The sequence below is a fragment of the Cryptomeria japonica genome, chromosome 10 (assembly GCF_030272615.1).
Source record: "Cryptomeria japonica chromosome 10, Sugi_1.0, whole genome shotgun sequence".
Taxonomy (NCBI): Eukaryota; Viridiplantae; Streptophyta; class Pinopsida; order Cupressales; family Cupressaceae; genus Cryptomeria; species Cryptomeria japonica.
In genome coordinates, this window is record NC_081414.1 from 586,320,326 (window position 1) to 586,343,991 (window position 23,666).

General features: G+C 34.4%; 1 pseudogene; it reads left to right on the forward strand.

The window, feature by feature from the left end:
* The first annotated feature begins 12,970 nt into the window (after window positions 1–12,970).
* Window positions 12,971–13,864, forward strand: LOC131071877 (DNA-directed RNA polymerase subunit beta'-like; annotated as a pseudogene).
* The last annotated feature ends 9,802 nt before the right edge of the window (window positions 13,865–23,666 follow it).

A 23,666-nucleotide genomic window follows, 5' to 3' on the forward strand; every position in this document is an offset into this window, starting at 1 on the left:
GGTCTTTTATTGCTTCAATTCAAATAAGGACATCAATAGGTATGACAATGGCACACTCATGAGTGAAGGAGATTTAACTTCTTTCACGAGTTTCTTTCTTTTTGACATTGACCTCATTTTTCAAGTTTCACTCCATGTTGTTGTGTGTATGCATGATTCATCATGGAATAGGTCCAACACTTATTATCTATGGTTGTATTATTATTAAAAATTCTTTGGTGAATTAGCTCTTCACTTCTTGAGCAATGTTCACAAGTTGATGCATGCAGACAACTTTGGTTTGAGGGAGATCACCTCCTCCAACAAGATTTTATTTGATAGAGACAATTAATTTAACATCTTGCCCATGGCCTTATATCATGGATATTATTTGTAGGGTCTGAATTGAAATAATATGTAGGTTGTGTCTATAGCCATACATTTTATATGTGCCTTCATTTCATTGGTTGTAAGTTATTATTTTGTACATAATTCCTTACAATTATTTTACCTTGTATCTATTTTTGTGTGTGTTATGTTTTGTCTTATTTATATCATAATAATTATGTAGCCATGACCCTTCTTTGTTATGATGAAGGTCTATTATCATAGTCATCCACTATTTTGGTATGTTCATATAGATGGGTGGATTCTCATTGTACTTATAAGAGGGACATACCCCCAACTAGACTCATTATTAGAGTGTTTTAGTTTTGTTAGAACATAATGTAATTAGGGGTCATACCATTATAACATTTATGTTTTGTTCTAACATAAGGTTATAAAATCTTGTGTATCATATGCTTTATTAAGCATATCCCATTTGAAATAATTATAATCTAATAACTATCAAATTAATAATTATTTATGATTGGGATTTATTGAAAAGATATGACTAGTGAAGCCACCATTCCTCCTATATTTAAGGAGGCTATATCTCATTTGAGAGTGTGTGAATTTGGAGATTTTATAGTGAGTTATACCACTGTGCACAATAGGCATTATGGGTCATGTGAAAATAAGGAGAAGTATCCCCATATTTGAAATATTTATGATAGACTACATTTTGTAAGTGTTTTAATAAAATAGTGCTTTATGGGGTTTTTTACTCGAAAGAGTTTTCCCCATGTATATCTTGTGTAATGTGTAAACTTATGGTTGTACGATTCTCATCTTATTTATTTTGTATGTTGTTTATAATGATTAGTATCATAAGATCCCGATTTCTAACAAGTTTCCTAGGGAGAACCTTAGAGTTTTGGTATTTTTGGTTCATGAGGATTTTCTTTATATTTTTATTGTTCATCTTATTTTTGGAACAATTGTTGAACATATTTCAATTATTTAAATTATGGAATTTAGATGATGCTTTGAAAAGACTTGGGTTAAAAGTACAAATCTGTGCCACACTTTTATAAAGGAAATGGTCAATGCTAATTCAACTTTTTAAATTAAATCAATAGAAAGTGAAATATATGTTTTGAATTTTAAAATTATGTAAACTAATAAAATTTATATTCTTTTGTCTATTTTATGTTCGTAATTTAAAAAAAAAAATTAAAAAATTATTTGAATCTAGTTTTTTAAAAAGTAAACACTACAATTTAGTTGTTGATAAAATGTTGAAATTGAAGTTACACAAGCCACCACACTTTATTTATAAATTTGACCTTTTCTTCATTCTTTTTTTGTATATTGATAACTTGAAACTTTAGTGCATGGATATATTTTTACTATTTTTTATTAATATATATTTTGAACAATAAATTTGAAAAGTTGTGTGTGCTGAAATATAACTTTTTCTAATTGTTGTTGTCGTGCTTGTGAAGTGTGATACCTACAGTTGCAACACAAACACTCAATAGATCATTACAAGCATGGTTAGCAAATAATAAGCAAATGAAAGATGAACCATGAAAAAGCGACCTATCGCCTCCTAAGAGGTGCGAGTATGGATTTTCTCTCAGATCTGGATAGGCAATCCCAGTGACTTGACTACACCTAGATGGAGGATTTGAAATGATAATGATATGCAAAGATGAGACTAATTAAGATAGATTGATCCAAGAGACTAATTAAGCTAAAGATATGCATGATTAAGCTATGATGATGATGCAATTAATCTATAAAAGAGATTGATTAAGCTATATGATTCAACAATTATGCTAGAAAATGATCAAATTAAGCTAAAGCTAAGATGCAGTTGCCTATAGCAACAATGCTCAAATGATATGCCTATAGTAACAATGCCTAAATTTATAATGAGATGGGATCCTTTGTGCTCCAAAATGGGGGATATTTATAGGATTTCCAAGGCCAGGGATGAGTTGGCAGGAATCAATGGTCAAGATTGAGTTTGAAGATATCAAGGGTGAAATTGGAGGAGGTTGGAGAAGAGGTTGGAGGAAGGGACACTTGTCACCACAGTGGTGACAAGTGTCAAGGAGTCTTGCTCATGAGAGGGCAAGTGTCTAAGGGAGGAGACATGTGGCCAAAGTGCCATGTGTCTCAAGGGAAGAATATCCACACCATAAGAGGTTAGGATAAGGAGGTTAGAATGTGCAAGATAGGATAGGGTTAGGCAAATCCAAGGTTAGGTGGAATGGGTTAGGTTAGAGGGATGGTTAGGTCAAGTGGTTAGAAGTTAGGAGGCATGTGGGTAATTTGAATTTAAAAATTCAAATAATAGGAAAAGACTAATTAATTTTCAACAACTCATAAATTGATTTATTTTAATTAATTAGAGGATTAGAAGAATTGAATTAGAAAGGGGGGAGGATTAATTAATTTGAATTAATTAAACAAAGGGGACTATGGAATGAACTTAACGAATAAATCCTAAGATTTATTAATAAGTAGATGAAAGGGAGAATTTAATCAAATTGCTAATGAATTCAGTTAAATTAGGGAGGGGGATTAATTAAATAATTGCTTATTTAATTAATTATCTTCAGACCATTTTTATGTGTATACATTTTTCCCTTCTTTGAAGCGAGGTGTGATGACGCATTGATTCAAAGAATAATCTCATTTTGATGATGATATTGGTTCGATAGGATGCCTCAGACATTGATTGATAAATTGCAGTACAATGATGCCCCCTCGGGAGATCAATTGAAATAATTGATTTTTGGAATGTGTGAATTTTTGAGAAATTGATATCCCAATTAGAAATGATTTGATTTCTGCGATTGTGGTTGATGAAAATGCGAGTTCTACGATCACGGTGATGTGGTTCTTGATTATTGATAAAGCTTGATTGATTAGATTGATAAGATTGAGATTCAGTCTGATTTCAGGAATGACACCTCCTGTATAAGACAAAGATGATCAAAGTGTTTGGTTTCAGGAACGATATATCCTGTATAAGAATCACATTTGGCTGACTTGGACTTAATCGAGGATGATCAAGAACTCCTTGTGCGAGGTCATTGTGATGAGAGTACCGTTCTAGACATTGACATACATATCGAAAACTTTGACATATCTATCATGACCCTTGATACCCTCGAAACATCTCAACCTGAGGACCCCTTACCTCTAATCCACCCCAAACTTATTAATTGGGAAAATGAAGGACATACTGCCATTGATACTTTTCCGAATGACCATGCCATATTCATATATCTTAATGCAATCGAACTCGCAACAACTTTCACTAGGAATTTTAGCAACACATCTTACAGTCAAGTGGGTGCCAAATCTCCTAGTCGCAAAAAAATAAATAAAGAAAACAATATCAAGTCTAATGCTGAAAACCATTTCTTGGCAACATTAGATCAGGAAAAAGTAAAAAGAAAGGATGCATCTAACAGTGAAAACCTCCTCGAGGTGCCAGAAGATGGGAGATTTGACATTTTACCTAAGTACTATCAAGAAAGGTCATCAATTTTGATTGAACCAATAGAGGCAGATAACATTGGGACAACATAGCAACCAAAGATCCTACATCCAACAACTTCTCTATCAGAAGAAGAAATGCAACAATATATGGAATTCTTCAAATGACGACAAATCAATTTTGCCTAGTCATATGCAGACATGCCAAGATTGGATCCAAAGCTTATTATGCACCACTTAAATGTCAGTCTAGGAGCCAAACCAGTTAAACAAAAATTAAGGAAGATGCATCCACATATTGCTCTCCTGGTCAAAGAAGAACTAAAGAAATTACTGGATGTAGGATTCATCAGACCTATTGCTTATCCACAATGGGTATCCAACATCGTTCCTATTTCCAAACCAAACAAAAGTATCAGAGTATGCACATACTTTAGAGATATTAGTAATGCATGTCCAAAGGATGACTTTCCTTTGCCTAACATTGACATCATTGTAGATTTAACTGCTAGACACTCCATGTTTTCTCTAATGGATGGTTTCTCTGAATACAATCAGATTAAAATAGCACCTAAAAATCAAGAAAAGACAACTTTGACATGTCCATGGGGTACTTTTTGCTAGAACGTCATGCCTTTTGGACTAAAGAATGCAGGTGCTACATATCAGAGAGCTATGACAACGATATTCCATGACATGATGCATACATTCATGGAAGATTATGTGGATGACATCTTGGCCAAATCATACAACAGAGAAGACCATATAGGAATACTAGAAAAGATATTTGATAGGTTAGAACAGTATAAGCTACGACTAAATCCTAAGAAATGTGCCTTTGGCGTCACTTCATGCAAGCTATTGGGATACATTGTTTCAACTAGAGGTATCGAAGTAGATCCAACTAAGGTCAAAGCAATCATGGAAATGGTATCTCCCAAGAATATCAGTCAACTAAGATCACTTCAAGAAAGACTACAGTCAATCAGAAGATTTGTTGCTCAATTGGCAGATAAATATCAACCATTTACTCATCTATTGCACAAAAATGTTCATTTCAAGTGGGACCATCAATGTGAGGACGCGTTTAATAAAATCAAGGCCTATCTCATGAAACCACTCGTCCTAATGTTGCCAATTCTAGGAAAGCCATTATTACTCTATGTATCAACCATCGAAGTATCATTAGGAGTTCTTCTTGCACAATAGGATAATGAAGAAAAAGAACGAGCCATCTACTACATCAATAAAACATTAGTGGGATATGAGATCAACTATTTACCAACAGAAAAAGCATGCTCGGTGGTAGTTTTTGCTTCTCAAAAATTTAGACACTATCTACTATCTCACTCCATCAAGTTGATAGCTAAAATCTATCCATTGAAGTATTTACTCAACAAGGCAACATTAATAGGAAGATTAGCAAAATGGATCATGATTCTAAGTGAGTTTGATATTGAGTATGTAGACAAAAAAGCTATCAAGGGGCAATTCATTGCAGACCAACTAGCAGAGGCACCACTTCAAGATGATCGTCCTTTACAGATTGAGTTTCCCGATGCTGATATCCTAACGGTCACCACAAAAACATGGTAATTATACTTTGATGGTTCATATACACAACATGAATCAGGAGAAGGTATTCTATTCATCACACCATGAGGTCATACAATTCCAAAAGCATGCAAAATAAGCTTTCCATGTACCAACAATACAACAAAATATGAATATTTGGTTATAGGTATCAAAATGGCTATAGAATGGAACATTACACAACTTCAAGTCTTTGGAGACTCTTAGCTCATCATCAATCAAATCAATGATGATTATCAAACAAAGGATGAAAAGTTAATTGCTTATAAAAAGATGGTTGATGATATCAAGAAATACTTTGTAGAAATAACTTTTCAGCAGATTTCAAGGATCGACAACAAAGCAGTAGATGCCATGACAACACTTGCTTCTCTCCTTCAAACATAGGAAAATCAAGAGTGTTATGAATTCCTGGTGGAAGAGTTGTTTTACCTTGCTCATAATTGTCCTGATTCCCAAACTATCTGTCACCTTGTTGGGCATGATTCCTCCCGATATGGCCAAACTTACACATACCTGAAAGATTATATCCTCCCTCCCGACTTATCGAAACATCAAAAGAGAAACTTTATTCGCCAATCCTCCCATTATACTCTCATCACAGATACCTTTTTAAACAAGGTCTGGATGGTACTCTTTTAAGATGTCTCGAACAAGAAGAATTTGAGAAGGCCTTAAATGAAGTCCATAATGATATTTGTGGCACTCATTCAAGTGGTCTTACCCTTTCAAAAAAACTCATATGCTTGGGCTATTATTGGCCAACTATGGAACGAGATTCTTTTCAGATAGCTAAAACATGCAAACAATGTCATATCCATGGGAATTTGATTCATGCTCCAGCACAAGAACTTCATTCTTTGGCAACATCTTGGCCTTTCTGCCAATGGGGTCTTGATCTAGTATGAAAGATAAATCCTTCTTCATCTAATGGTCACAAATTCATCCTTGTAGCTACAAAATATTTCACAAAATAGATTGAGGCAATACCTCTCATCAATATCACAGGAAAACAAATTGTTGCATTTATCTTGAACTACATCATCTGTCGCTATGGAATACCCATGACCATTATCACTGATAATGGGCGACCATTCAAGAATCAGGATGTCCAAGAACTATGTGAGAAATTCAAGGTCCAACACATATTTTCCACACCCTACTATCCATAAGGGAATGGACAAGCAAAAGCATCAAACAAAACTATTTTGAAAATCCTTAAAAAGATAGTGAATGATGCTAGCAGAGATTAGCATATTCAATTGAACCCTGCTCTATGGGCCTACCATACTAGTATCCGCACACCAACAGGTGCCACACCTTTCTCTCTTGTTTATGGATCAAAAATAGAAGTAGAGATACCTTCTCTACTAGTATCATTAAAAGGTCTTATCTTAGATGAAGAACAACGAGTATCTAGATTGCAGGAGTTAGAATTGATCCATGAACGAAGAAAAAATTCCTTTGATCAATTAAAGGTATATAAGAAAAGAATGTGTCGTAGTTATAATCATAAGGTCAAACTAAGAACATTTCAAGTTGGGGAACTAGTACTAAAAGAAAATCCATGCAATCAGTCAGATCGAGAAAAGAAAGGGAAGTTTGAACCAAACTGGTTAGGTTCGTTTGTGGTCACAACAGTATTTGGGTCAGGAGCATATCAACTATCAACACAGGACAAGGATTAGCTTGAGGAACCCATCAATAGTATGCATTTGAAGAATTTTTATGTCTGAAAAAGCAGAAAAATCCAAAAATAGTGAAAAAGCAGAAAATACAAAAACAGTGAAAAAAAAATCAAATATGAGAAAAAGTGAAATAAAAGCAGATGGTGAAAACTTGGAAAATAGACGCAATCTGTCAGCTAGCTCTTTCATCTATTGGTTCATGCATCCTTCTACTTGCATTCTTTCCCGTCAGCGCTATTCATATCCATAATAAAGCCTTTGTACATATGCACGCATCCCGGGTGGCTTCTCGCCATGGTTTGGACCATTGGGTATGTCATAATGATTTGTTTCTAGGCTTGGGGAAAAATCCTGCACCTAGTTGGGGGCAAAATTATCAATCATTTTGAGCTTAATCAAATAGGAAGAATAATAGTCAAGCAACTCTTATCAAACAAAAACTGAGACACATCCAACGTTAAACATAAGATCAAATTGTCAACCATCAAACTATCATATATTAGTATAAGCACATTCACACACCTTTCAATAGATGATATCTTTAGGATAATTATTTTAACATGATTGTTCAACTTTTCTATCTTGATTTTCGCTATCATGATTTTTGAGTGACTCCAGGATGTCTCTGACTAGAGGAACAAGGAAGGAACATGATATTTTTCTTGTCTGTTGTTTGTAAATTAACCATTAATATGTGCAAATTTGTCTAAGGACATGATCATCAGAATATCATCGAAGACATTTCCAATTTGCGTATAGAAATGGTTAATACTGCCTGTTTTATGCAAGCAACACTCAGGTCATCTTGGTTCAATTATACCTCGATGCTTGTGCTAACTTGCCATATCAAAATCTAGGAAAGTAGTGCTCGAGTCATCATGGTTTAATTATACTATCAATGTTTGCACTCACTTCCCACATTTTAAAAAGCTCAATGATGACAAAACACAATAACCTAGTGACTGGTCCGGTCATAGCTTTGCATTTTCATTTGCATTTAGTTCTTGCATGGGATCCTGCATGCTCATTTTATCCAATGTTAAATCTATTGCAGGAATCATTAAGGTATCATCATAAGTGTGTACACAATCAGATCGATGACTCATCTCTCTCTTGAGATATAGTCAACCCAACACAAATTTAATGTTACTCCCTCAATAAAACCAACATCAACATATCTGAATCTTCCTGCAACTTGATATCAACAAATTTGTTAGTTCTTTGCTCAATCAACCTTATCAATTCTATCAATCGATCGCATCTAAAGCGATTCTATCATGTCTTATACATGATGTATCTTTCCTGGAACTAGACATTTTGATCATGTCTTATACAGGATATATCATTCCTGAAACCAGATGCTTTGATGATCTTTGTCCTATACAGGAGGTGTCATTCCTTAAACTAGGCTGAATCTCGATCTTATCAATCTAATCAATCAAGCTTTATCAATAATCAAGAACCACATCATCGTGATTGTAGAACTTGCATTTTTATCAACCAAAGTTGCAGAAATCAAATCATTTCTGATTGGGATATCAATTTCACAAAAATTCACACACTCCAAAAAATCAATTATCTCAATTGATCTCCCGAGGGGGCATCATCGTACTGCAATTTATCAATCAATGTCTAGGGCATCCTATCGAACCAATATCATCATCAAAATGAGATTATTCTTTGAATCAATGCGTCATCACACCTCGCTTCAAAGAGGGGCAAAATATATACACCTAAAAACAGTCTGAAGATAATTAATTAAATAAACAATTATTTAATTAATCCCCCTCCCTAATTTAATTGAATTCATTAGCAATTTGATTAAATTCTCCCTTTCATCTACTTATTAATAAATCTAAGGATTTATTCATTAAGTCCATTCCCTAGTCCCCTTTGATTAATTAATTCAAATTAATTAATCCTCCCCCCATTCTAATTCAATTCTTCTAATCCTTTAATTAATTAAAATAAATCAATTTATGAGTTGTTGAAAATTAATTAGTCTTTTCCTATTATTTGAATTTTTAAATTCAAATTACCCACATGCCTCCTAACTTCTAACCACCTAACCTAACCATCCCTCTAACCTAACCCATTCTACCTAACCTTGGATTTGCCTAACCCTATCCTATCTTGTACATTCTAACCTCCTTATCCTAATCTCTTATGGTGTGGATATTCTTCCCTTGAGACACATGGCACTTTGGCCACATGTCTCCTCCCCTAGACACTTGCCCTATCATGAGAAAGGATCCTTGACACTTGTCATCACATAGATGACAAGTGTCCCTTCCTCCAACCTCTTCTCCAACCTCCTCCAATTTCACCCTTGATATCTTCAAACTCAATCTTGACCGTTGATTCCTGCCACCTCATCCCTAGCCTTGGAAATCCTTTAAATATCCCCCATTTTGGAGCACAAAGGATCCCATCTCATTATCAATTTAGGCATTGTTACTATAGGCATATCATTTGAGCATTGTTGTTATAGGCAATTGTATCTTAGATTTAGCTTAATTTGATCATTTTCTAGCATAATTGTTGAATCATATAGCTTAATCAATCTCTTTTCTAGATTAATTGCATCATCATCATAACTTAATCATGCATATCTTTAGCTTAATTTGTCTCTTGGATCAATCTAGCTTAATCAATATCATCTTTGCATATCATTATCATTTCAAACTCTCCATCTAGGTGTAGTCAAGTCACTGAGATTGCTTATCTAGATCTGAGAGAAAATCCATACTCGCATCTCTTAGGAGGCGATAGGTCGCTTTGTCATGGTTCATCTTTCATTTGCTTATTATTTGCTAACCATGCTTGTAATGATCTATTGAGTGTTTGTGTTGCAGCTACAGGTATCACACTTCACAGGCACGACAACTGCTGCCTTGTTTCTTAATTATTTATCCAAATTAAAAAAGAATTATATCATCTTGACATAGATACTTTTCTCTACTGCATCATATTTTTTTCAAAAAATTTAAATAAATTTTAGTATTTTTCCTTGACAAGATAATCAACCTTGTATTTTAGTGTTGATGACCTACTTTCAATAAAAATAAAATATTAAATATTAAAAACTAATTAAAATATTAAAAGATATATATTTTGGAAAATTCACTTATAGATCTATAAAAGGGTATCTTTGCATTTCAAATTTTTATTTATTTATAAGAGTAGGAATTTGTTGAAACATCAAGTTTTTTTTTTGGGTAATTAGACCCAAAGTGGTATAAAATATACATTTAGTAGACATTTCCAATTGGAAAAGTTGTGGCTGTTAGGATTTAGGCAGATCTGGAGCAAATACAAACACAAAAAAGATGAAGAAAAATACATAACACAAATATCACAGAGATTTAATGTGGTTCACCCAAGATGGGCTACATCTACATAACACAGTCGTCCAATCTTTTCTTATTACCCAGTAAATCAGTACAACACCATTACCATGCCCTTTTACATTCCAGCCACTTATAACAAGCAATTTTTAGGGCAACACTCAAAGTTGGTTATTTTTAGGGTTTTTTTTTTAAATGTTGACTTTTCAACAAAAAATGACAAAAAAAAATTCCTCGAGGATTGTGTCCTCGAACCTCGACAAGGATACATAACGAGTGTATAATACTTACATGATCAACCACCACATATCAACAATCTCCCACTTGGAGACTGATCAGGCTCCACACCAAACAATCTACCACTTCGAGACTGATCCTGGACAACATTGCTAAACTTGCATCTCCCGCTGGATAAAACTCCTGGACTTAGTTGTTCCTTAATTCCATGATTTTTTGTCAAGAAGATTGAGAGAAACTAAGGAGGAAATCAGATTCTCCCATGGGACTACCTTTGTGAACATATCAACAGGATTTGCACTTGTGTGAATCTTCTCAAGCTGTAACTAGCCATCCTCCAAAACAGACCGTATGAAGTGGTACCTAAGCTGAATGTGTTTTGTCCTCGAATGAAGAGCAAAATTCTTTGCAAGATGAATGACACTCTGGCTATCAATATACAATGGGCTATCCTCCTGCATCTGGCCCAATTCCTCTATAAAACGTTGTAACCAAATCATCTCCTTGCTAGCTTCAATAACAACTACATACTCAACTTCAGTGGTTGAAAGCGCAACAACCTTTTGCATTCTAGAAATCCAACTAACTGTAGTTCCCCCTACAATAAAAACATACCATGTAGTACTCCTCCTTGTCTCAATATCACCTGCCAGATTAGAGTCAACATATCTTTGCAGAGTAGCATTTGATCCTTTGAAATATAATGCCTTTCTAGTAGTACCTCTCAAATACCTGAGAATCCATTTGACAACATTCCAATGTTCCATTCCTGGATTGCTCATAAACCTGCTCACAACTCCCACTGCATGTGCAATATCTATTCGTGTGCATACCATCACATACATAAGACTGCTAACAACTGATGAATACAAGATATTAGACATTTTATTTACCTCTTCCTATGTCTTTGGACACATCTCCTTAGTCAATTTGAAATGACTAGTCAAAGGTGAACCAACTGCTTTTGCATTCTGCATGTTAAATCTTTTCAACACCTTCTTTATATACTCACTGTAGACACCTAAAAATGTCTCATTAATCATGTACTAATTTATTCATCTTATTAATTAAGTGATTCTTTAATTATTTAATTAATCTAATTGATCTTATTTCTTCTAAACTAACTCAATCATCACCCTTCAACATTATTAATCATTCAATTTCTATCCTTTAATCAATTCATCATTAAACCCTTTCTCAAATATTAATATTTTAATTAATTGCAATTTATTCCTTATGGATCTATCATCCTATTCAATCTAATGGGTATGCCCTTAGCTCTGACACGCCCCTCGGGAAGAGTAGTACGAAGCTCATAATTAAAACCATCTTAAAAAGATGTTGATAAAGAGGAATCAATCTAGGGTTAATATCTTGTATATTATTAAATTGCTAATTGGAATTCTTAAAAATACTTCTTTTATTATAAAAAAATGGAATGAAAAATTTGTTTCATTTTTATTATCCTTTATTTATTTTAGATAAAAAAGAAGATATGGTTATAGGAGTCTATTCATCGCACACATGCTTCAAATAGTATTGTAACCATCGAAGTAAAACATAAACCTACAGGATCGATTATAACCAGACATAGACAAGTAAATCCCTTATGAATTTCAAATGAATTGAAGGTCTTTCACAAAGAAATGTATCATTCAAAAGGGAGAAGACTTCTCACTAATTCCATATTTATGTCATAATACGAATCGTAAAGCAATAATAGAATTCACTTGGAACTTGAGCAAAGAGTAACTATTTAGTTTGAATGGAGAGCAAAAAACATGTTTTTGCATAATGATACATAATCACTTTCCATTTCGGTATAGTTACTTGAGCCGGATGAGAGGAAACTTTCATGTCTGATTCTAAGGGGGGGGGGAATAGATTAGAAAAACCTATCCAAATGTTTGTATTACTAGGCCCACAGCTAAAAAGCCAACTTTATTGTGATTTCAGGGTTTACGTCCATCTAAGTATGAATCCTGGGCATAAAAGATTGTTTATTATCTCTCTTGGGATTTTGGGCTAGTTCAAGAGCGAGAAATTTCCACTAGAGGAAAAGCTATTAGAGAACAATTAGCTGGTCTAGATACCCGCAGTTCAAGATCGAGATCGAGGGCCAATCTACAAATGATTATAGATCATTCATATATAGAATAGAAGCAAATAGATGAGATAATATCTATATTATTTTTGGAGCTAGAGAATCAATTTAGTAATAGAAAAATATATGCTCAATTTAAGGAGCAAAAACTTCGAAGAAGAAAGGATCTTTTGGTTAGACGGATGAGATTTGCTAAGTATTTGCTTCGAACAAATGTAGAACCACAATGGATGGTTCTATGCCTATTACTAGTTCTTCCTCCCGACCTGAGGCAATGTTTCAATTAAATGAAGGTAGAGTGATTACTTCGGATCTTAATGAACTTTATCAAATGGTTATTCATCGAAATAATAATGTTTTACAATTCATAGAAACCACTAGTGCATTTCTAATACCAGATTTATTGCCTGACCAAAAGAAATTAGTCCAACAAGCCGTAGATGCACTTCTTGATAACAGTATAGGCACACAATCGGTGAGAGATAGTCATGATAGACCTTATAAATCATTCTCAGATTTCATCCAAGGTAAAGAAGGAAGATTCTGTGAAAATTTACTTGGAAAATGAGTCGATTATTCATGTCATTCTATTATTGTGGTAGGTCCTCTTCTCTCATTGTATCAATGTGGATTGCCCCAAGAAATCACAATAGAGATTTTTCAAGCATTTTTAATTTGTGATCTGATTGAACGACAGATTTCTCCCAATCTAAGAGCTACTGAATTTTTAATTCGAGATAGGGGACCTATTATATGGAATGTACTTAAACAGATTATGCAAAAACATCCCATATTGTTAAATCGAGCACCCACCTTACATAGATTAGGAATACAAGCGTTTATACCTACTTTAATAAACGAATGTGTACCCATTGGTTTGTGTAGGATTTAATGCAAACTTTGACAGAGATCAGATGATTATCCATGTACCTTTATCTATGGAAGCTCAAACAGAAGCTCATTTACTTATGTTTTCTCATCTCAATCTTATCTCTCCAACCATAGGAGATCCTATTTGTGTACCGACTCAAGATATTCTTCTAGGACTTTATAGACCAACTCTTCAAAAAAACTAGGGTATTTATGAAAATAGGTACCATCCAAATAGCTCAAAAAAGAAGATCGTCTCGCCTTCATTTTATAGCTATGATGATGTTCTTAAAGCTTATGAACAAAAATAAATTGATTTAGACAATCCTTTATGGCTCCAATGGGGGAGAGAGATAAATACCTCTATTATTAATTCAATAATATCATATCTTTATGAAAAGATGATAGAAAATGACCTCTTCTTTTTCTTCTATTTTTGGGATATAGTGAACAAAATATACATGTCAATTTTTTGTTGAATTTATTCGTATAGATCAATGAGGAATAACTATCGAAATATACAATATACTATATATATACATAGAATAGGAAACATTCAATGCGATTAGATTAAAATAAAGGAATATTTACAATTCCCGAATTTGGTAAAATACAACTTGAAGGATTTGATCGTTTTATCGAACAAGGCTTAAAAGAAGAACTCAATAAGTTTTCAAAAATTGAAAGCTAAAAAATAAAAATAAAAAATATCCTTTTGGGGAATGAATATAAATTAACATAACCTTCCATTAAAGAGACATATATATTATTTAATTAATTCTATTTCTAATGATTAAATAATTTTATTCAAATTATTTAATTAATTAACTTATTCCTCGAAATCCCCAAATTCAAGTTTCAAATAATTCTAATTAATTTCATTTCTCCCAAATTCACATTTCACCAAATCTGAATTTCAATGAATTTCAGTTAATCTCATGTATTTTTCAGCATTTGAAAATCTAAATTCAAATTCAAATGAAAATGAAAATGAATTTCAATTCAATCTCCTACAACACATGTTGAAAATCAGAATTGATTGATCAAATCAATTAACTGATCAATTAACTCTCTAATCTCCCCTTTTCACTCCAAATCACCTTTTTTGACTAATCAATCAATTCAGTCTTCTCCTCAATCAATTCACTCATCTGAATAATTTATTTAGTCCGCTGATCAATCAAATGAGTTAACAAATCAATCAATCCACTTAACTGATCAATCAAAATCAGTGAACTATCAATCAACATTTCAGTTCAATTTCTCCCCCCATCTCACCTGAAAATCTATAAATACAAGATCATTTTCTCAATTCAATCTAGAATCATAGAATTATAATCTTCGAAGCAATTGTCTATCTTATATAGGAATTTTAGTGCAACACCTAAGAGCCATCCTAGATCCACAATTCAGAGAAGAGCAATGGAAGCTTTGTCAAATAGATTGAGGGAGTCTTAAATTAGAATTCATTTCAATTCAATTGATTTTGCATTGTTCAATTGCCATTTAGGAGTACTTTTGATTACTTTAGAGTTGTGATTCGCTCTTATCATCTGATAATGCTATTTATGACTGAATTTACCCATACGAAACAGTGGTGAACCTGACGTGAAACTAACCTCCTGATGTTTTTTTATGATTTTGCAGATTCTGTACAGGTACAAGAAAAATGCTACGCATTTGTATGTACAATAATTCGCATTTGTGCTGATAATGATTCACATTTGTGCTGACATCAATTTGCATTTGCAGGGGTACTTCAAAATTTCAATTTTAAGTGTTGCTCTTACTTTTCATTCATTTACGCTGACAACCCATAAAAATCTTTCAACTTTGGAAAAAAATATTTTTATGCATAAGATGTGTCTAACCCTATGGCAGGAAGAGTGACCTTTAAAATTTTAGGTTCCAAGGAGAGGAAAGAGCACATAAGACAAAGAAGAGCACATCGATAGTGGATAAGAGCATAAAAGAGGTTTCAAGATCTTGAAGAAACGACTGCCCTATCCTAATATTATCACATTGTGTAGAAGTACCTGGACAGATTCAACATGCTTGATGACATTGAGATCATGTCAAATATGATAATGGATTCATCTCATGTCATAATTGATTGATTCTATCTTTGTCTTTTATTTCTGTGTCTTAATTCACATTTGTGTAGAGGGCAATTCACATTTGCGCAGACATCAATTCACATTTGTGTAGACAAAAATTTGCATTTGTCTGCATAGTAATTTGCAATTGTGCAGAGGTCAATTCACATTTGTGTAGAGGATGATTCACATTTGTCAGAAGCCAGCATAACATTCCTGTTCTGTCTTTTCTTGATTCTCTATCATTAAAATGTTCTGTTCCCGTAGACTGTGAAGTCAAATATGTAATCGAAAGAGCAAATTAGGCTTGTGAGCCCACAATGTGTTAACATCTTCATGGATTTTTATAGGGATAGTTGGACCTAGTTTAGCTAATCTTTACTTTGGTACTTTTAAAAAGAACAACAACAAACCTGCTTTATCTCATCATTGCTATGTCGATTAAAATGAACACCATGCTTTTTTGGAGCAACGTCTCCAAATAGTTTAGACAATTTTGCAATGAAGGTATAAAAGAGCTCTTATTCTCTGTGTTTTCAAGGTGATGGGCATATGCTCTCCCCTTAACTAGGTGACCAAAAAGCCAGACCCACATTTTCCATGATTTTGGTCAATTCTGCATTAGGATAAAACCCTTAGCAGGTCTGCCTCCCAAGTAGCCCATAAGGCCAAGTGAGAGGGAATGGCCTAAGTGGCAATGACTAACGCCAAGTGATCCAAGCCACTATAAATAAATGTGTTTTCAATGAAAATTGTAAGCAACAAGTGTTACATGTTATCATAACGACGTCATGCCTCCCTCAGTGCCTATATAGTATGAGAAAATCTATAGAGCATAACCTCTACAAACTGGGAGACCTCCTTAATAGAGTGGCAAACGCTACTGATTATGACCACTCAAACGAAACCTTGATTAATATCTTTAGAAAATTAGAGGCCAATCTGAGTCAGTAACCAGACAATTATAGTATCATAGTGCAAGGGTGGGGAAGAATCTTCCCCCAAGACACTCACCATATGTCTCCCAGGATAACAAGCCAATTGAGGAGTGATCCTCTTTGGTTTAATTTTCAGACAAAGGCATAAAAATGGGCACACCTTAGGGTTTGACAGGGTTATTTGAGTTGATGGAGTATCAAGATGTGGGTTGTGTTATTATTCGTGACCTTTTAACCTTAGTAGAGTCTGTCTGTTGTATGATCGAATGACCAAAATTTATCAAAAACAAAATGGGGTCTTGAGAAAGATTCCAACATTTATAGGGGTTTGAAAAAATCCTTTGAACAAGTGCTCTCTTTATGTTAGATTGGATTTCTTTCTTTCCCATTGTGTCTTTGCTACATGATCAAACATTACAAAGTAGAATATCAACCAAGTTTTGTCAAAAACATCAACAGGAATCTCAAAATTCAAAGAAAACTCCAAGTATCAACATCAACATAAAAATCAAAATCAAACATTGTCACATTCAGAAAAATGGAGAATATTATACCTTTTGTGATCTTAGGTCCTATGCATTTAGTCCATGCATAGTCTCTTTAGTGTCCTCATATTGCACAGAGTCATTGCACAAATCCTCACTTCACGTAGAAATTGCTTTAATCTTTGTCAAAATTGCATCTGTTTAGTCATTGCATTATCATCATCTAAATTCATCTCAGGACCCACTTTGGTCGTGTATATCACAATAGGGTGGATTAGAATCCACATATATCATCTTAGTTTCAAGGTTAACCCTTGCACAGTCTGCATTTCAGTTCATCACTCAATAAAAGTCTTAAGAGAATATCTTTTGAATGGGTTTAAAAGGCGATGGTGATTTCCCATTTGAACAACCCAATCTTGGGCCAGACAATGGTCAATTAGAAATAATTGATGGTTTGGATAATCTTGCTTGGGAAGTGATAATTGACCTTTCCCAATACAAGGAAGTCGAAGATGTTATTGTTGGCAATATGCTGAAATTGGTTATGTGTTGTCATTGATGTCAACACTGTGCTCAGGTTGGATATGGTTCTTTCTCGGTTGGTTACAGCTATCCCAGTTGGACTTGGTTATTAGTGATTCTGATCTAGTATGCAGGATTTATGGTGATCAAAATATCAAGATTGAGATCAAAATGGCCAACATACCAATGAGACTCTTGAGTGCAAGGATTAACTAGGTTTAAACTAGTTTAACTTCCCAAGGTGTGTCCCATTGTTCTCTATCTCATAGGATCCCTAAAGTCAATGTTTTGCTCTCAGATCATTGAGAAAATGAAATAGGAATGACAACTCCAAGATCGAGTGATATTGTGATCTACATGCATGAATGAATTCTAAGATCTATATGATATGTTCAAAATCATGATATTAAGCTAGGATGAAGATAATTATATGATAAAGATATTAACAAACTACCCTAACATGATATACTAACATGGACATGTTATGATATGAAATGCTTCTTAATACTAAAATTCTATTCTAACAAAGAGAGGCTAAAATGCTTGATATAATTAGACTATAATATAGATGCATGAAGACTTGGATATGGATAATGAAGAATGTGAGCTCTATTTATAGAGGAAATAGGGCAATGGATGGTTAAGATTAAATAATCTTATTAATGGCTAGGATTGAAAGTTACTCAATCTATGTTTACAATTTTCACCAATGAAATGGTGACAATTGTCAACAAGAGGTGGCTTAAGAGGGGATGCAAGAGGCATTAAATGCCTAAGAAGACATGAGGGTCACCCTAGGAGAATGTGGTTAGGGTTAGGTTAGGGTTAACCAGTGGATAAATCTTTTACCCAAAGGGTAAACTCTTGTGCAAGGGTTATTAGGATAACTAGGGTCAAAGCAATGAGTGCTTGATGAGACCCTTGGGTTAAATGAGGGTTAAGTTAGAGAGAAAGTCTCTAACCATGTGGTAAGGTTAAGTTAACCATTAATGGTTTGGGGGACTTTGAGGGTTAACTTGTTGAAGGCATAAAGCCTTTAATGCATTTTGAAGACTTTGGGGGATTTTTGAAAAGTGAATTCTTTTAAGGTATGTGCAAATGTTTAAGAGATGAATTAGGCTAATTTAGGATGATTAGAAGAATCTAGAAGGCTCTAGAAGAAGATTAATCATGCAAGTGGATTTGTTAGGAGAATGCAAGTGGGAGAAATAGAATTTTAATTAAAATGAAATGTTTATTTCAACTAAAATAGATGCAACTTGCATTTATAGGAAAATACAAGTTGCGGGCGGGTTTAAATAAATTTAATTTATTTATATGCAAGGAACAATTTAATTAAATGTAAATTTAATTAAAATGGAGAAAGGGGATTTAATTAAAAGTGATTTATTTAGTTAAAGGCTAGAAGGGGGGGAGGGGGGGGTTAGATGAATTTAATTAAATAAATTGAATAATTCATTTAATCAAATAGATGAAAATGAAGAAATTAATTAAATAAGATATAATTAATAAGGGGATGCAGTTTAAATAAATATTAAATATTTCTTTAAGAAGGTGATCAGATTTATACGTCTACATTTTGCCCCTCTTTGAAGTGACGTGTGTGCACATGTTGATTCAAAGAAAATCGTTGGATATGCTACCAAAATTTTATCGATATGATGTTGTCGCCAAAATTATCGATATGATGCCCCAAATACAAAGAATTGATTTGATATGAAAAGTCAATATGAAGCTGGTGTCAATATGAAACTGATATGGAGATTTGATATGATAATGCCTCCTTGGGAGATCGTTCGTGCACTAAAGGCATGAATGATCTCTCAAAATAAGAAGAATGTTATTTGAAAGATAGAAGAGTGGATAGTTGATGACATGCATGGGTTTGATAAGATTGATTAGATTGATAAGAATGAGATCAAGTTTGGTTTCAGGAATGACAACTCCTGTATAAGACAAAGATGATCAAAACGTCTGGTTTCAAGAATGATATATCCTATATAAGACCTGATCAAAATGTCTGGTTCCAGGAAAGATACATCCTGTATAAGACATGATAGAATGGATCAGATGAAATGTATTGAGAGAATTGATAAGATTGAGATCATGTCTGGTTTCAGGAATGACACCTCTTGTATAAGACAAAGATGATCAAAACATCTAGTTTCAGGAACGATATATCCTGCACAAGACTTGATCAAAATGTCTAGTTTCAGGAAATATACATCATGTATAAGACGTGATAGATGAGAGTTGGATGAATGATGAAGATATGAAAGTGAAGAAAGATTCCATGATGATGTGATAGATATGCATGTGATGGATGCAATGATGAATGTAATGTTTTTAGGAAATGATATGATGTGAAATGTATCTTAAAAATGAGATGTAAATGATAATGATATGAGATGCAAATGATAATGATAATGATATGAGATAATAAATGCAGCTAAATGTATGAATGCAACTAATTGTATGAAATGCCTCTAAATGATCATTTTAATCCTGTTGTTGTCATTCCTGTTAGTCACTTGTTTGTGCTCTTTTTGTCATCATTGAGATTTTGAAGTGTTGGAAGTTAATACAAACATCAATGGTATAATTGAACCATAATGCCCTGAGTATAACTTTCATGATTTTTGATATGGCAAAATGACACAAGCATTGAGGTATAATTGAATCAAGATGACCTGAGTGTTGTTTGCGTAAAACAAACAAGAGTTGACCATTGTAATGTGCAAAATGGGAATTGTCTTCAATGATATGTGTCCAATCATGTCTCGAGACAAATTTGCACCATGTGAACGATCACCTTATAGACAAAAAACCAAAGAAAATATTAGATTCCTTCGTTGCTTCTCTAGCTCAGTGCATCTTTGAGTAGCTCAGGAGATCTAATAGTTCATAAATTAAGATAAAAATAGTCAAAAATTTAATGCTAAATGTAAACAAATCATAATTTAGAATAGATCATCCATCATGTTTGTATTTTGGGTGTAGTTGGACAGTGATCCCGTTTGCCAGTTTGATAGGTAGTTTTGACATTGCTCTGCTTAGTATGTTGTGATCCTTGTTTGCTGCTTGTGTTATGAAAGCTAAAGCAAAATGCCCCTACTGAGATCGGGATTTTGCCCCCAACTATGGACACTTCGATTTGGATATATACATTGATCACCAAGCCATGGTGGGATATGAGTCCGATAACTGATTCAGATAATCAAGGACAGTGACCACTAAGTATGTATGTGATAATGCTGCATGTGTAAGTGTTTTGTGATGGCTATTGGCTTAAGATCAGATGGAGCCAAATATATGATACAAGTACTGATAGATAGAGGAGCCGCTCTCTCACAAATGGTGCCTATTGCCAAGTTTTCACCACTTGTTTTTATTGCACTTTTTGATTGTCTTTCATTTTTTTGTATTTTTTTGTATTTTTTGATTTTTCAATGTCACAGAGCGCCTGTTTGCCAGGTTTTCACCCTAGTGATGATTTTTAATACTTTTTGATTTTTTTTTCTTTTTTTCTTGATCCATGCATTAGACGACTCAAGTGCAGAATTTCTTTAGATGAATGCTATTGGTTGGCTCATCAAGCATGTCCCCTTTTGAAGTTGATAATTGATATGCTCCTGATCTATAAGCTGATATGATAACAAAGGGTCCCAACCAGTTGGGTTCAAATTTCCCTTTCTTTTCTCGATCTTGTTGATTCTAGGGATCTTCCTTGAAGACTAGGTCATCAATTTTGAAGGCCCTTGGGATGACCTTGTGGTTGTAGCTTCTGCACATTCTTTGTTGATATGCCTTGAGATGATCAAAGGCACATTGGCGATGTTCATCTAGTAGCTCGAGTTCTTGCAACCCGTTGACTCGATATTCCTCATCTGAAATGAGGCCTTTCAATCACACCCGAAGTGATGGAATCTCTACCTCAATAGGTAGGATAGCTTCTGATCCATACACCAATGAGTATGGTGTATCTCCTATAGGTGTGCAGATACTCATTTTGTAGGCCCAAAGTGCAGGTTTAAGCTGGACATGCCAATATTTACCAACATCATTCACTGTCTTTTTGAGGATTTTCAAGATTGTCTTGTTTGAGGACTCTGCTTGGCCATTCCCTTGTGGATAATAAGGTGTCAAAAAGTGATGCTAGATATGGAATCGCTCACAAAGCTCATGGACATCTTGATTTTTGAAAGGTCTTCCATTATTTGTGATAATGAAACTAGGGATGTCATACCGACGGATGAGGTAATTCAAAATGAAGGAAGCTATCTGTTTGCCGGTTACTGTAGTCAATGGAACTGCCTCAATCCACTTTGTGAAGTACTTAGTGGCTGTGATGATAAAACTGTATCCATTTGATGAGGAAGGATGAATCTTTCCTACTAGGTCTAGTCCCCATTGAAAAAAAGGCCATGATGTGGTGAATGGTTGCAATTCCTGTGCTGGTGCATGTATGAGATTGCCATGAATTTGGCACTTAGGGCATTTCCTAGAAACCTGATAGGAGTCTTTCTCCATTGTCAGCCAATAATATCCCATCCATAGAAGTTTCTTAGCAAGAGTAGGACCACTTGAATGTGTCCCACAAATACCTTCATGAAGCTCATGTAAGGTGGAGTTAGATTTGTTATGATCAAGGCATCTAAGAAGAGTACTATCAAGACCTCGATGATAAAGTGTATCAGCGGTTAAGGTATAGAGGGCTTCTTGTCGTATAAAGCTTCATTTTTTGTTATGAGATAGGTGTGGTGGGAGGGTATTGTATTTGAGATAGGCACAGATCTTCTCATATAAGGGGGAATCAGAACCGTTCAGGGCACAGATGACTTGGGATCCTGAATTTTTCATAGGTCAGGGAAAACAATTTCTCCACCAATAATTCATAACAATTTTGTTTATCTGGAATTTGTAGGAGCGAGGCAATGGTGGCCATTGCATCAACAACCCTGTTGTCTAGCCTTGGAATCTGCTCAAATGTGATGTGTAATTTTTAAAATCATCCACCATGCATTTGTAAGGCATCAACTTATCATCTTTCATCTGATAGTCATCATTGATCTGATTGATAACTAATTGAGAGTCCCCATAGACTTTCAACTCTGTGTTTCTCCATTCCACGACTACTTTGATACCTGTCACTAGAGCTTCATACTCAACAATGTTATTGGTGCATGGGAACATCAACCCGTAGGATCTCAGAATTGTGTATCCTTCTGGAGTAACGAACAAGATGCCGACACCTGATCCATAGTGTGTATAGGATCCATCAAAGTATAAGATCCATTGCTTTGGTGTAATAGTGAGTACATCTGTATCTGGGAATTCCACCTGCAGTGGGTGTTTGTCTAATAGAGGTGGTTCTTCCAGTTGATCTGCAATTGCTTGTCCTTTGATAGCCCTTTGTTCTGTGTACAGAATATCAAACTCACTTAGGATCATGACCCATTTTTCCAACCTCCCTATGAGAGCGGCTTTGTCGAGTAGATATTTTAGTGGGTCTATCTTTGCCACTAGCTTGATAGTATGAGCTAACATATAGTGTCGCAACTTTTGGGAAGCTAACACTATAGCTAAGCAAGACTTTTCGATGAAAGTGTAATTGAGTTCATAGCCATTGAGCATCATGCTAATGTAATAGATGTGATGTAGGAGCATCCCCGGTCTATGAGCAATCTTGCATCGACCAAAAAATATTTCCTTTCAGTTTAGATCTTGTTCAATTTAGTGTGCAGTTTTTTGTGTTCCTACTGGTAGGTGCCGATCATTGCTTTCTTTTCATTGCATATGCTATTTTCAATTTCCAAGTTGGTTCATGTGCTTAATTCCAGTTTTTTAGTCCATTTGGATTCTTTTTTAGCTAGTTATCACTCTCGGTTGACTATTTTTGGGTTCCGAGACAATTCTTATGCGTACCGGTTGGTTTTCCTTCATTTCCAGAGTAGTTTCTTGGCA